Below are 13083 nucleotides of genomic sequence, written 5' to 3'. Positions count from 1 at the left end.
CTAGATGACCAGGTCTATGTGAAGTGATCTCATCGGAGCATATGGTTATCTCAAGACAGAAAACACTCTGGTGCACCGGATGCTCCGATGAACAAAGTGATGTAATCATCGGATGATTTTCTGGGTGACATGTGGTCAAAATTGTAAGAAGTGTTATACCGGATAGTTTGGTGTTAGTGTGGTGAGAGCACCGGTCTATTTTTAGCGGAAGGGGCATTGCCAGAAAAAATTAAAGTTTAACTCACCGGATTATCCGGTGATACAATGATGATAGCACTGGACTATTTATCCCAGAGGCGATTCAAAGGCAAGAATTTTGAATCTCAGTTCACTAGATGGTCCGGTGATCATGGTGTGTACACTGGACCAATTCTTGCAGAGAACAGTTTCTGATGGCAGAAGAAGCTTCAATCACCAGATGGTTCAGTGAATGCAAGAATGGATCATCGGAGTAATATTTCTAGAGAGGGTTGTTTCGGTGGGATTGAAGGAGTTGTACTCACCGGATAGTCTGGTGATAGACACATACGCACACCGGAGCTTTTCTACCAGAGAAGATTTGGAGGGCAAAAGAAGTTTAACCCACCGGATAGTCTGGTGATGTCAATGAAATCATCACCGGAGCATATTTTCCAAAGAGGGTTGCAACAGACAGTTTGGCTAGTTTGTACGCACAGGATGGTCCGGTGTTAGGTTGGTGTTCACCGGATGATGGCACCGGACTATTTTTAGCAGTAATGGTTAATGACAGCTAGCACAGTAACAATGGAAGTTTGTACTCACCGAATTGTCCGGTGTGAGTAAGGAGATACTCATCGGATCATCAGGTGTTAACAAAAAAGTGGGTGGTTAGGCAACCGCTATAATTTGGATCTCTAACCTATAAATACCCCTCCACTTCGTCTCATTTGGCTCTCTCGCGACTCAGAGGAGTTCATACACTGTGTGTGTCATCAAGAAGCAAGAGAGAGCACATGAGTTGATTTTTAAGTCCCTAATTGAAGATTAAGGACATCATTAGTGCTTGAAGAGTAGCAAGTGTGCATCTAGCTGTAGTCTAGGCTTGATCTTGGTCAAGTGAAGCTATTAGCTTGTTACTCTTAGTGGTTGGCAACACCAAGCCAGTCTTTGGTGATTGGTGATGTCTCGGTTAGCTCTCAGAATTCTTGTGGGAGTCCCGGGAAGAACTATGAGCTATGTACTTGTTTGATGCCTGCCAACCTAGAGATAGAGAAGTGACAATCATGAGAAAGCACTTGAGTCTTGGTGACTCAAGGGGAGAAATATCCTTGGTGGATGCTCCAACGAGGACTAGGGGGAGTGCCAACTCCTCGATACCTCGGGAAAAAAATCTAGTGTTCTCTTGTCCATTTCTTTACTATTCCGCAATTTAATTTGAGCATTTACATTCTTGCAAGATTTTAATTCCGTATTTTCTTAGTGTCTTTGCTTGCTTGTTTAGTTACCTTCTCCTAGCTTGTTCTTGTTGTCATATTTCTTTTCATCTAGGCTAAGGTTTCTATTTGTTTTAGTTTTCGGTAGAAGTTTTTTATTGCCCAATTCACCCCCCCTCTCGGGCCATTCAATCCTTTCAATTGGTATCAAAGCCTCATGCTCTTGGTAGGCTTAAAATCCTATAGCAATGGCTCCGAGGATTGGAAGTAGAGTGCCAAAGTTCGAGGAAAAGAACTTCGCTTATTGGAAAGTTCGCATGGCGAGCTATCTTGAGGCTATTTCCCCCGAAGTTTGGATAGCCGTCTCCATTGGGTTTGATCAACCTTTTTTCCGACCAACAAGTTAGGTGAAATGCCAAGACTAAGAATGCTATATTTGAGGAAATTAGTGAAGAGGTTTTCTCTAGAGTTATGAGTAAGGAATTCGCTAATGAGATTTGGACCGCTCTTTGTGAAATTCATGAGGGTTCTTGGAAATTCGTGAGGAAAGATATCATGTGCTTATGAATACTCTTAATCAATTCAAGATGCTTCCTAATGAGTTATGCAATGATATATATTCTCGCATGAATATGCTTGTGGAAGAAATCAATGCTCTTGAACTCACTCAATTGTCTCAAGGAGACGTTATTCGTAGGATCTTAATGATGCTTCCCAAGCCGCAATACAACATTGTCATCTCTTTTTTTTGTGAAAGGGACATCAATGAAATGACCATCACCGATACCATTGGGAAGATATGTGCTCATGAGATGTTCTTGTTTGGAGATCATGAGTCTTTATCCAAGAAGAATCTGGCTCTCAAGGCAAATATGGTTGACAAGAAGAAGAAGAAGGTGAAGCTTCCATCATCAAGTGAAAGCTATGAAGATGATGATGATGATGGTGATGACTCTGACATCGAGCTTGCTCTTCTCATGAGAAGAACCACAAGGATGATCTCCAAGTTCTAAAAGAAGGGCTACAACTATGATCCCAAGAAGAACAAATTTCGTCCAAAGAAATTTGACAAGTCTGGTGGAGGAGACAAGAAGTGCTACAATTTTGGTAACTTTGGTCACATATCATATGATTGCTCTCATCCCGACAAGAGAAACAAGAACAAGCCTAACAAGATTAATGCAATTGAGAATGAGGACAAGCACAAGAATAAAGGTCAAGACAAGAGGAAGAAGAAGCTCGTCAATAAGAAGGGTGAAGGCCGCAAGGCCTACATTGTTGGTGAATGGGTCTCTGGCGAAGCTCAAGTGATAATTCAAGCGATGATAAAGACAACAACTTCGCAGGCCTCGCCATCACCAATGATGATCCACCTCTACCTCCACAACCTATGTGCCTCATGGAAAGGTAACAACAAGGTTACTAGTGAGGAAGATGATAGTAGTGATGATGATGTTCTTTCTCCTAATGATCTATCTAAGCTCATGAATGACTATGCTACTATCATCAAGAAACAAAAAACTAAAATCAAGTCTCTTGAAAATGCTAATGCTATGCTTAGTTCTAATCATGATGAGTTTCTTGCTAAATGCAATGATGTGCTTAAGAAATATGATGAAGTAGTTGCATCTAGCAAGTCTCTTGAGGCTAGTAACAAGAAGCTAAAACTTGATCATATTGACTTGAAATGCAAATACCAAGAACTTGAGTTAGCTTATGATGCTATTGATCCTAGCATGAATGAAGTGCCTATTATTGATGTTGTTAAGGTCAATGCATCTACTTCTTGTGATGATCTTCTTGATATACCATGCTCCTTTTCATGTGATAATATATCATCTTCTAAGACTAACCTGCAAGGGAGCAAGAGCTTAAAAAGGAGATTGCAAATCTCAATTCATGTGTGACCCGGTTGACTAAGGAGGAGTACAAGCACAAAAAAATTCTCATGAAGAATGCATTGTACTACAACAAGAGATGTCTTGGATGCTTCCCCAACCCGGTGGATAAGATAATCAAGTCACCGGAGATCAAGAATTGCTTTATTAAGAAAGTTGGTTCATATTGTCAACATTGTGAAGTCACCGACCACCGCACAAGGGAGTGTCCAATTCCTACTAAACCCCTCCTACTTTTCCTTCCAAGCACAAGTCTACTTTCAATGATCATTATTTTCTATTGTATAAACTTAAAAGTGGCAAAGTCATGGCTAAATTCATTGAAACTCAAGCTAAGGAAAAGCTTCCTAGGCAAATTTGGGTGCCTAAAGCTCTTGTGTGTCACTTCAAAGGTACCAAACTTAGTTAGGTACCTAAACAAAAAGCTTGATCCATGTGTGTAGGTGAACTACAAAACAAGTGGCAAACATTGGGTGCTTGATAGGGATGCATACAACATATGACCAGCAATGTAAAGATGTTTACCTCACTAGAATATGATATGGGAGATTATGACAAAGTCACATTTGGTGATAACTGTAAGGCAAATGTGGTAGGTTTGGGTAAGACAACAATCTCCAATGATCTCTCTATTTCCAATGTTCTTTTACTAGACTCACTTAGCTTTAATTTGCTTTCTGTAGCTCAACTATGTGATTTAGGCTTCACATGTTCATTTAGTGATGTTGATGTTATCATAAATAGCAAGAAACATAATGATCTAATCTTTAAATGCTTTAAACATGGACATATATATCTTGTTTATTTCTCCTCTAATGAAGCTAGCTTGAATACATGCCTCTTCAGCAAGACATCTATGGATTAGCTTTGGCATCGTAGTCTTGCACATATTGGAATGAGCCAACTCAAGAAGGCGTTCAAAAACGGAATCGTAGTTGGTTTGAAGAATTGTGTAGCGCTTGCCAAGCGAGAAAGCAAGTTGCAAGCTCACATCCATACAAGTCCATGATGTCTACATCAAGACCCTAGGAACTACTACACATAGACCTCTTCGGACCAACTACCTACAAAAGTCTTGATGGTAATCTCTATTACCTTGTCATTGTTGATGATTATATAGGATACACTTGGACTTTTTTTTAGATGACAAGAGCAAGACCATTGGGATCTTCAAGAAGTTCGCGAAGAGGGCTCACAATGAATTTGAGGCCACACTTTTGAAGATCCGGAGTGACAACGACACGGAGTTCAAGAACATATACATTGAAGAATTTTGTTATGATAGACACATCAAGCGTGAGTTCTCATCAACCTACACCCCTCAACAAAGTAGCGTGGTGGAGAGGAAGAACAAGACATTGATCACTCTTGCAAGAGCAATGTTGGATGAGTATGGTACGCCGGAGAAGTTTTGGGCAAAAGCAATCATGTCATGCATCCAATCGAGTGTACCTCACTGACTATTGAAGAAGACGCGATATGAGCTTCTCATTGGAAGGAAACCTAATATCTCATACTTTCGGGTGTTCGGGTGTAAGTGTTTTATCTTCAAGAAAAAAGAATATCTAGGAAAGTTTGAAAAATGTTGCGATATTGGTTTTCTTGTTGGTTATGCATCTAACTCTAAAGCATATTGAGTATTCAACAATGCCACCAGTCTTGTTGAAGAAACATGTGATGTGGAGTTTGATGAATCTAATGGCTCTTAAGGAGAAGGTGTTTGTTGTGATGATGTAGGTGATGAACCCTTGAGAGGTGCAATGAAGAATATAGCAATTGGGGATATCAAGTCTAAGAAGAATGATGAAGATGTACTTTCTACTTCAATTCCACACACCTCCATGGCACCCCAAGTTGATGAAGATGAGGACAAGGATGATCAACTACTTCCATCACATGATGTCCATATCTCTCAAGAGTAAACTCCAGCTCAAGCTCAAAATGTTGCACCAAAACAAGATACACATCAAGAAGCACAAGTGAAGCATACACATATTTCTAAGGATCACCCCATTGACTTGATCATTGAAAGTCCATCTAGGGGAGTAAGAACTCACTCTTGTCAATGTGTTTTATTTTGTGAACATTACTCGTTTGTCTCTTGTTTGAAATCCACACATGTAGATGAGGCTCTTAAGGATCTGGATTGGGTGATGGCTAAGCAAGAAGAACTCAACAACTTCACCTGCAATGAAGTATGGATTCTTGAAGAAAGGTCTCAAGACAAGAATGTAATTGGAACCAAATGGATCTTCCGTAACAAGTAAGATGAAAATGGTATGGTGGTACGCAACAAGGAAAGTCTTGTCACGCAAGGATTTGCACAAGTTGAAGGTTTGGATTTTGCCGAAACATTCGCTCCCGTGGCAAGGATTGAGGCCATTCGTATCCTTCTTGCATTTGCTTCGCATCATAACATTAAGCTTTATCAAATGGATATGAAGAGTGCATTCTTAAATGGTTTCATCAATGAACTTATTTATGTTGAACAACTCCCCGATTTCGAAGATCCTAGATATCCTAATCATGTCTATAGGTTGCATAAGGCACTTTATGATGAGCAATGTTGGCCTGATCTTCCGATAGGTAGCGATAAGTCAGTGGGTGGAGAACTCAACGTTGATGATCCAAAGGCTTCGACCCGAACAGATCGTCTCCCTTGCAATCACTACACCACAGTTTCGATGGTTATCAACCGTGTCGCGCGGTTGACCTCGCCAAGAAGGCTCAATCCCTGCAAGCGTACCGAGAACACAAGCAAGAACGTAGAAGATGCAATCTGAAATATTAAGAATTGAATTCAAGCACTCGAAGTCGGGGTTCCACAAACACTTGCGGCGGCCTATTCGGTCCGGAACAAGAGCGAAAATCTCACAACTGTGTGTAGATCAATATCTAAGCAAATCCCAACCCTAATTAGGGTGGTGGCTACTGTATATAAAAGACTAGGGTCGGCCAAGGACCCCTGGATGTGTCCCTAATGGACTCCAACACGTTACACGGCCCAACGGCCCAAAAGATGGTGGCACAGCACCGTGACAGATTCTGGATGTCCACTTGTTTCGACGATTTCTGTTGACTCACAAAGAATTTGGACATGGGACCAGTCCCGTTGGAAAGATTATCTCCTTAGCTTTCCAACAATGTATAGAACGTCGAAAACGGAGTCCGTATGTGTCCTGGGCAACGATTTTAGTGCAGGCTGGTCCTGGACTCCGAAACGGACTCGAACTTGATTGGACCTCCACCTTGGCTTGGGCGCCCTTGCTGTTCTTCTCCCGTGTTCCTAAGTAACAATACATCACAATTATTCAGTAGCATCCCATCCTCATCAAAATATAAAGGAACTAAGGAACGAGCTCACCTCATGATTTAGTTGACGTGCACGAGCTCGTGTCAATGGACCTATTATTGGAGGAATACTCAGTGTGTGTATCCGAAAGAGTGATGTCCTCATCACTTTATGGACTCAAGCAAACCCCAAGAGCTTGGTACGAACGCCTACATGACTTCCTCATCAACCAAGGATTCAAGATCGGGAGAGTGGACACCACATTGTTCACAATGATCATCGACAATGAGCATTTCTTGTGTCAAATTTATGTTGGTGATATAATATTTGGTTCAACTAACAAAGAGTTTTGCAAGGAATTTGGTGACATGATGTCTAGGGAGTTCGAGATGTCAATGATTGGCGAGCTCAACTACTTCCTTGGATTTCAAATCAAGCAATTGAAGGAAGGAACGTTCATCCATCAAGAGAAGTACACGAGGGACATACTCAAAAAGTTCAAGATGGATGATTGCAATCCAATCAAGACTTTAATGCCTACAAATGGACATCTCGACTTGGATGAAATTGGTAAACCGGTTGACCAAAAGCTTTATCGTTCTATGATTGGGTCGCTTATTTACCTTACCGTATCTAGGCCCGATATTATATTTAGTGTATACATGTGCACTCATTTTCAAGCTAATCCTAAGGAATCGCATCTTAGCGGTTAAAAGAATCCTTAGATACCTAAAACATACACCTACCATAGGCTTGTGGTACCCGAAAGGTGCTTATTTTCTACTCTTGGGTTACTCGGATTTCAATTTTGACGGATGTCGTGTGGATCGTAAGAGTACTTTGGGTGGGTGCCACTTGCTAGAGCGATCCCTAGTTTCTTGGTCATCTAAAAAGCAAAACTTGGTATTCTTGTCCACTGTGAAAGTGCAATACATTTCTGCCAGAGCATGTTGTGCTTAAATCCTTTATATGAAGCAAACCTTGTTAGACTTTGGTGTTCGTCTAGAGAAAGTTTCACTCCTTTGTGACAATGAGAGTACTGTAAAAATAGCAAACAATCCCGTTCAACACTCTCGCACAAAGCACATTGATATTCACCATCACCTTCTTAGAGATCATGTGGCTAATAATGATATATCTCTCAGTAGTGTAAGGTTGGAAGATCAATTGGCAGATATCTTCACAAAACCTCTAGATGATGCAACCTTTTGTAGACTGCAAAGTGAGTTGAATATGATAGATGTTTCAAACGTCATGTGATGCCTTGTCATATAGATGCATTCATGATAGGTGCTTGTCTAACCTTCTCAAGATAGTGGTGAATATGGGTTTTGCTTGAAATGGTGGTCTCCTAGTTTCTCTCAAGGCATGTTGTTGGTTTCGCCATGAAAAAGCTTGAGAAGGGAAGTAATATGACAAGATAGATTTATTTTATACTATGCATTCGTATGCCTTATATAACTTGCATTCATGTTTAAATTTATGCATTTGGTATGCATTACATGTGCATTGGCGGTAGAGAGATCACAAAGAAGGATGTCACTCTTTGAGATTGTTGTTTGCTCTCAATGTGAATATACACCTCTATGTGTGTGATTATAATCATGTAAGTTCTTAATGCTTATTGAGTCATGTTCTATCGAATTTAAAGCCTTAATCTTTAAGTTCATAGGCAATGTGAATCATACATTTCCTTGGAGTTTTCTCTTCTTCTTCTTTCGTCTTACTGCCTATTGCAAAATTATGTATGCTATATCCTTTTGGCAAATATTTGAAAATGAGTGTTTGAGAGCGTAAGGATTTCACTCAAACTAGTCCAAATATGTTTTTTTGGGTGTTAGTTCGAAGTTTGGACTTAGTGCAAGATTTTAGTTCAGTAGAAAATTTTCCTTTCTCCCGATGATTCGTCCTCACCGGATCATCCGGTCTTTTGTTCTCTCAGCTCAGCTTCTCTGAAGAAGGTCCGATGACTTTATACGGTGAGCAGCTCAGTTGCAGCGCACAGTCCGGTGTTTGAAAAATGGTTCGGCACGTAGAAAAAGTCCGGTGTTTATGAAGTGGTCAGAACCGGACCTTCTGGTGTTTAGTCAGTGGTAGTGAAAATCAGAAGTTCTGAAATTTGTTCGGTGATAGTGTCTGGTGTTCAATGGAGCTTCACAGGAGTATCCTGTATTTAGAAATGGATTTCTTTTGAAAGAAGATCTGGTGTTCAGTGAAACATCACCGGAACATCCGGTGTTTGAAAATTGTCTCAGGTCCGTTTTGAGATGATCTCTGGAAATATTGGTCTGGTGCTCAGCTCTCAGCATCACCGGACCTTTCGGTGTTCGCAAGATTCGCGAGACCCACCTATCATATACGCTCTCGATCGCCGCTCTCCTCTCTCTGTTTACAACCTTGCGCTGACGCTCGTACCTCATGCTCTCGCCTCTACCTGCTGGCTCGCCGTCCCTACTCCTACCGCCACTGACTAGCGCCACCACCGCACTTCCTCCACCGCTCGTCAGACAATAGCTGCCCTCACGGCCGCACAGAACGCCACCGGCCTGCTCCCCAAGCTGTCGCTGACCTCTGTGTTGCTGTCTAGGTCACCGTCCACCGAGCTCTCTCCCTCACCGTCCTCTCCTTCCTCCAGGTCATCGTGGTGAGCACAAAATTTTGGCCAAATCTTCAAATTTCCAAACCCTAGCTGTCAAATTTTGTAATTCCATTCAAATTTATGCAAATTCATGTGAATTGCATTCAATCCAATGCAAAATTAGTTCAAATCCGAGCAATTTGAGAGCATGCATCTGTATATGACATTAATTTGATCAAATTCTTCAAATTCGAGTTGAATTCATTCAAATTTGATAAAATATCATTCAAATTCAACCCCAATCCAAGAAATTCATGATCATTTGCTTAAATTAGAACCATATCATTCACTTTGATCATGTATTAGGGCATGTTGACCTAGATTGTGGATAATGTGCTCAAATTCTTTCAAGTTTAGGTCAACATCGTGCAAATTTGCCCCAAAATTCATATATTTTTTAATCAATTCATTCAAATTAAAGTTGTATTCTTTGAATTTGATCATTGCCCTGTCGCAAATGTGAATCCATAGCATGTTCGTCAAAATTCTCCTAAATTCTTGCTTAGGATTCAGTTTTGGGTCAATATCTTGCCAATTTTATACCCAATGCGTTTGCTCATCTTGTTGTCATCTATCTATCTATCAGATGGGTCGTGAGTGCACTGATAAGGGCAAGGGAAAGGCTGTTGAGTAGCCAAAGAGGAAGTCAAAGACTCTGAAGGAGTGATATAGAGCCTTGGGAGCAGCTGATGCAGCAGGTACTCAGCAAGGTTTCTAGATCCGAGACGACTCCACTACTCCGCGTCGGACCACCCGCACCCGTCCTGCTGTGTAACACCCTGATTTTCAAATTTCTCAATTTTCTAAAATTTTCCAAGAGTATTGAATAGCTTCAACAGTAGTATAGGTTTAAAACCTATTTTCTTATCAATCAATCAATATAGGTTATTATTTTCTGTGCATTGCATGCTGAGTTTTATTAGGAGGCAGGTAAATGCATTAGAGTTCTTTTTTCTTTTCTTTCTCTTCAGTGTTTTGAGTGAAAAAGATTTTGAAAAGGTTTTTACAAAACTCAGTAGTGAATAAGTTAAGGATCTTAATGGTTGGAATTCAAAATCTTTGAATTCATCATCTATTCAATCCTTGATCATACCTGATCCTTCTCCAGGTCAATTCAAATCTTATCCAAACCTTTGTTTAAAGTTAATCTCTCCTCTTTTTCAAATTCTACCCAAATCCAAATTCAAATTCCTTATATACTCCTATTCTTGTTCAACCTTATCTTTTGGTTTCTCTCAAATTCACTTCAAGCTCAATTCAAATTCAAACCCCATTCAAATTTCTCTGCAAAAGTTTTTTTTCTAAACCCTAGATATACCTAAAGTGTCTTTGGGCTCAATCTTGCTCAAATCCAAAGCCTTAGCCAAGTCTTCTAGATGACCCAACAAAGGATCCACGAAATCTGCAAATTTTCGCGGAGTCCTGGACAGTCTTATCTTCTCATGATGTTTCGGAGTTCAAAATGGCCTCAAATGCAAATCTTGACAATACCAAAGTTGTAGGTCTCGTCAAGAGCTTCGATTTGAACCTATGGAAGTCCTCTTTTGGATAATAGAGCTAAGAGTTATGGCACCCGAAATCAGTGCTGCGCAGAGAAGTCCGACTTCAAATAGTTTATCTTGTGGTGCATTTTTGGAAATAAAAATTTCGTTTTCAGAAGTTCCAATGACTACCAAAGTTGTAGATCGTTTCGAGTACTACAGTTTAGAATCAAGAAATGTCCAATTTGGAGTCCAGACGATAGAGATATCATCCTTGGAATATAGAGTTGTGAAAAAGGAAATCGTAACCGACTCGAACTCAAATCCAATTCGTGTTCGGTTTGGACTCCATCTCAACCAGCCATCCCTAGCCCACTAAATATGAGTTGCACACCCTCTCCTAACTCTATTCCAGGCCCCCAAGCCCTAGAAGTCACTGTTGCCCTATCCGTGCATCGCCGGAGCGCCGCCGCTCGCCGGAGCCGCCACCGCCCGTGAAGCGCTATGTCATCTTCTCCGCGAATCCTCCTTCTTCCACCATCAAAGCAAGGTGAGGACCCCTTCTTCTCCTCCCTTACTACTGTTTTAGCATCATACTAAGTCCCTAGCCAAGCTCTAGCCCTGGCCAAAGCCCGATCTATGCCGCCACGGTCGTCGCCGTCGCGGACAGTCGCGGACAGCCGCGAGACAGCCGCGCTGTAGCCGATTGGCATCGATGTTCCCGACTGACCAGAGGTCAAATCACCAAGCCCTTTTACCGGTGCAAGTCCCATGATGTTCCCCACGCTCTCACCAACCGGTTTGGCCAGTAGATTAGCCAAACTATCGAAATCAAGGTCGACATACCAGCTGTCCGGTTTCTGTACGTGTTCTGCGCGCGCACCGGATTTGCATTCGCGTCCCCCGTCAATCCGAAAGCCGTATGGATGCACCAACCGTGTCACGACGTGTCCCATCAAGTATTCTACGTGACCCTAGGAGCCCATCCCCGTTTGTGCAGCGACACAACCAGGACGCCATTGCCAACCACAGCATGTCGCAGCCATCACCCGTCTCATCTCTGCTGATCATTCTTCCTCTCAGTGGATGCCATAGCATTGTGTTCCTAGGATATATGAACATCTCAAATCAAACAGTTTCTCAAATTTCATAGCCAATCTCCTGGAACGTGAGTGTCTTTGTTCCTGCATCTGTTCGCGGTCACCACCAAACCTAGAAGCAGTCATCGCTGTTTTGCTGCGACCTCGAATGACCCCTTCCAAAACCAACCATACCGTTGAGTTATTCTTTCCGCGTTCTACGCCATGCTCTCCTCGTTTCACTGAAACACCACTGAAGCTGACATCAATGTCTGTGGCCACATGCCCGATCGCCATCTTCGACGAAACCCGAACCTCCACCGCTACATAGAGTCACCAGTAGTATCCTTAACCTAGAAGCGCAACCTTCGGTCTTTTTGATCCATCATAGGTGATCGATACTAGATCTCCACGTATCCTTTCTTTAATCCAAGATGGTACTTGCATAGCATGCCAAGTCAGCGCCACATCATTCTCCTTAACCTAGTCAGTGAAGTCTAGTCTGCCCTACACTTCTTGAATCTTGCGCAATAATGTTGTCAAGCCTGACGCAGTGATTGTGCAATAAAACCTTTCCCATAGGAGGATAACTCCAGTAAACTAGTTTTTTTCTTTTCAGTCTAATCCATCTCTCGAAAGTTGTTCTCTTTTCATCTTAACTACGATTTAGACAATTCTTGCGTCTAAAAGTTTCTAAAATCATCCCTATCCAACCATAGTATTTTTAAAGTGTTTTAATGATGTTTGGTATGTTGTTCTTAGTGTTTGCTTTGTGTTGTTTGTCGGTAGTTCTCGCGATTAGTCGATAACGTTCCGGAGCAGTTCGAGGGACTTCAAGACCAAGATTTCAACAACACTGAGCAGCATTGGGAAAAAGGCAAGTGTCCTTGATCATATTGAACCTATGTTTTTAAATGTTTTGTTTTATAAAATTGCATGCAGAGTCAATATGATGGGTAGTCACCTATGTTAGGGTTTTCCCTAGATTTTCCCTTATCATCCCTTGGAACCTAGATGGTTTATGGTTAGGTGCCTTTTATGGGTAGATTGCTTAGCCATGCTTTTGGGATGTTGAAAAGTGTCATAATCTTGACTAATGAACATACGCAACATTGATGGTTAATTTGTTAATAGTCTAACAACATGGAACCTTAGGCCTTGAGCAAAGTGGTTTTGATGGTTGTCATGGTTATGATGTTGGTTTAGTGTTTGCTCAAGTAACCTAAGTAAGGACCGGTTCATGGAGCGACAAACCAAGAGGTAATGTACCAACCACGAGGCTGATATGGGTAAGGTGTGAC

This window comes from Phragmites australis, chromosome 7 (genome assembly GCF_958298935.1).
Source record: "Phragmites australis chromosome 7, lpPhrAust1.1, whole genome shotgun sequence".
Taxonomy (NCBI): Eukaryota; Viridiplantae; Streptophyta; class Magnoliopsida; order Poales; family Poaceae; genus Phragmites; species Phragmites australis.
Note: the sequence above shows the minus strand (reverse complement) of the source record.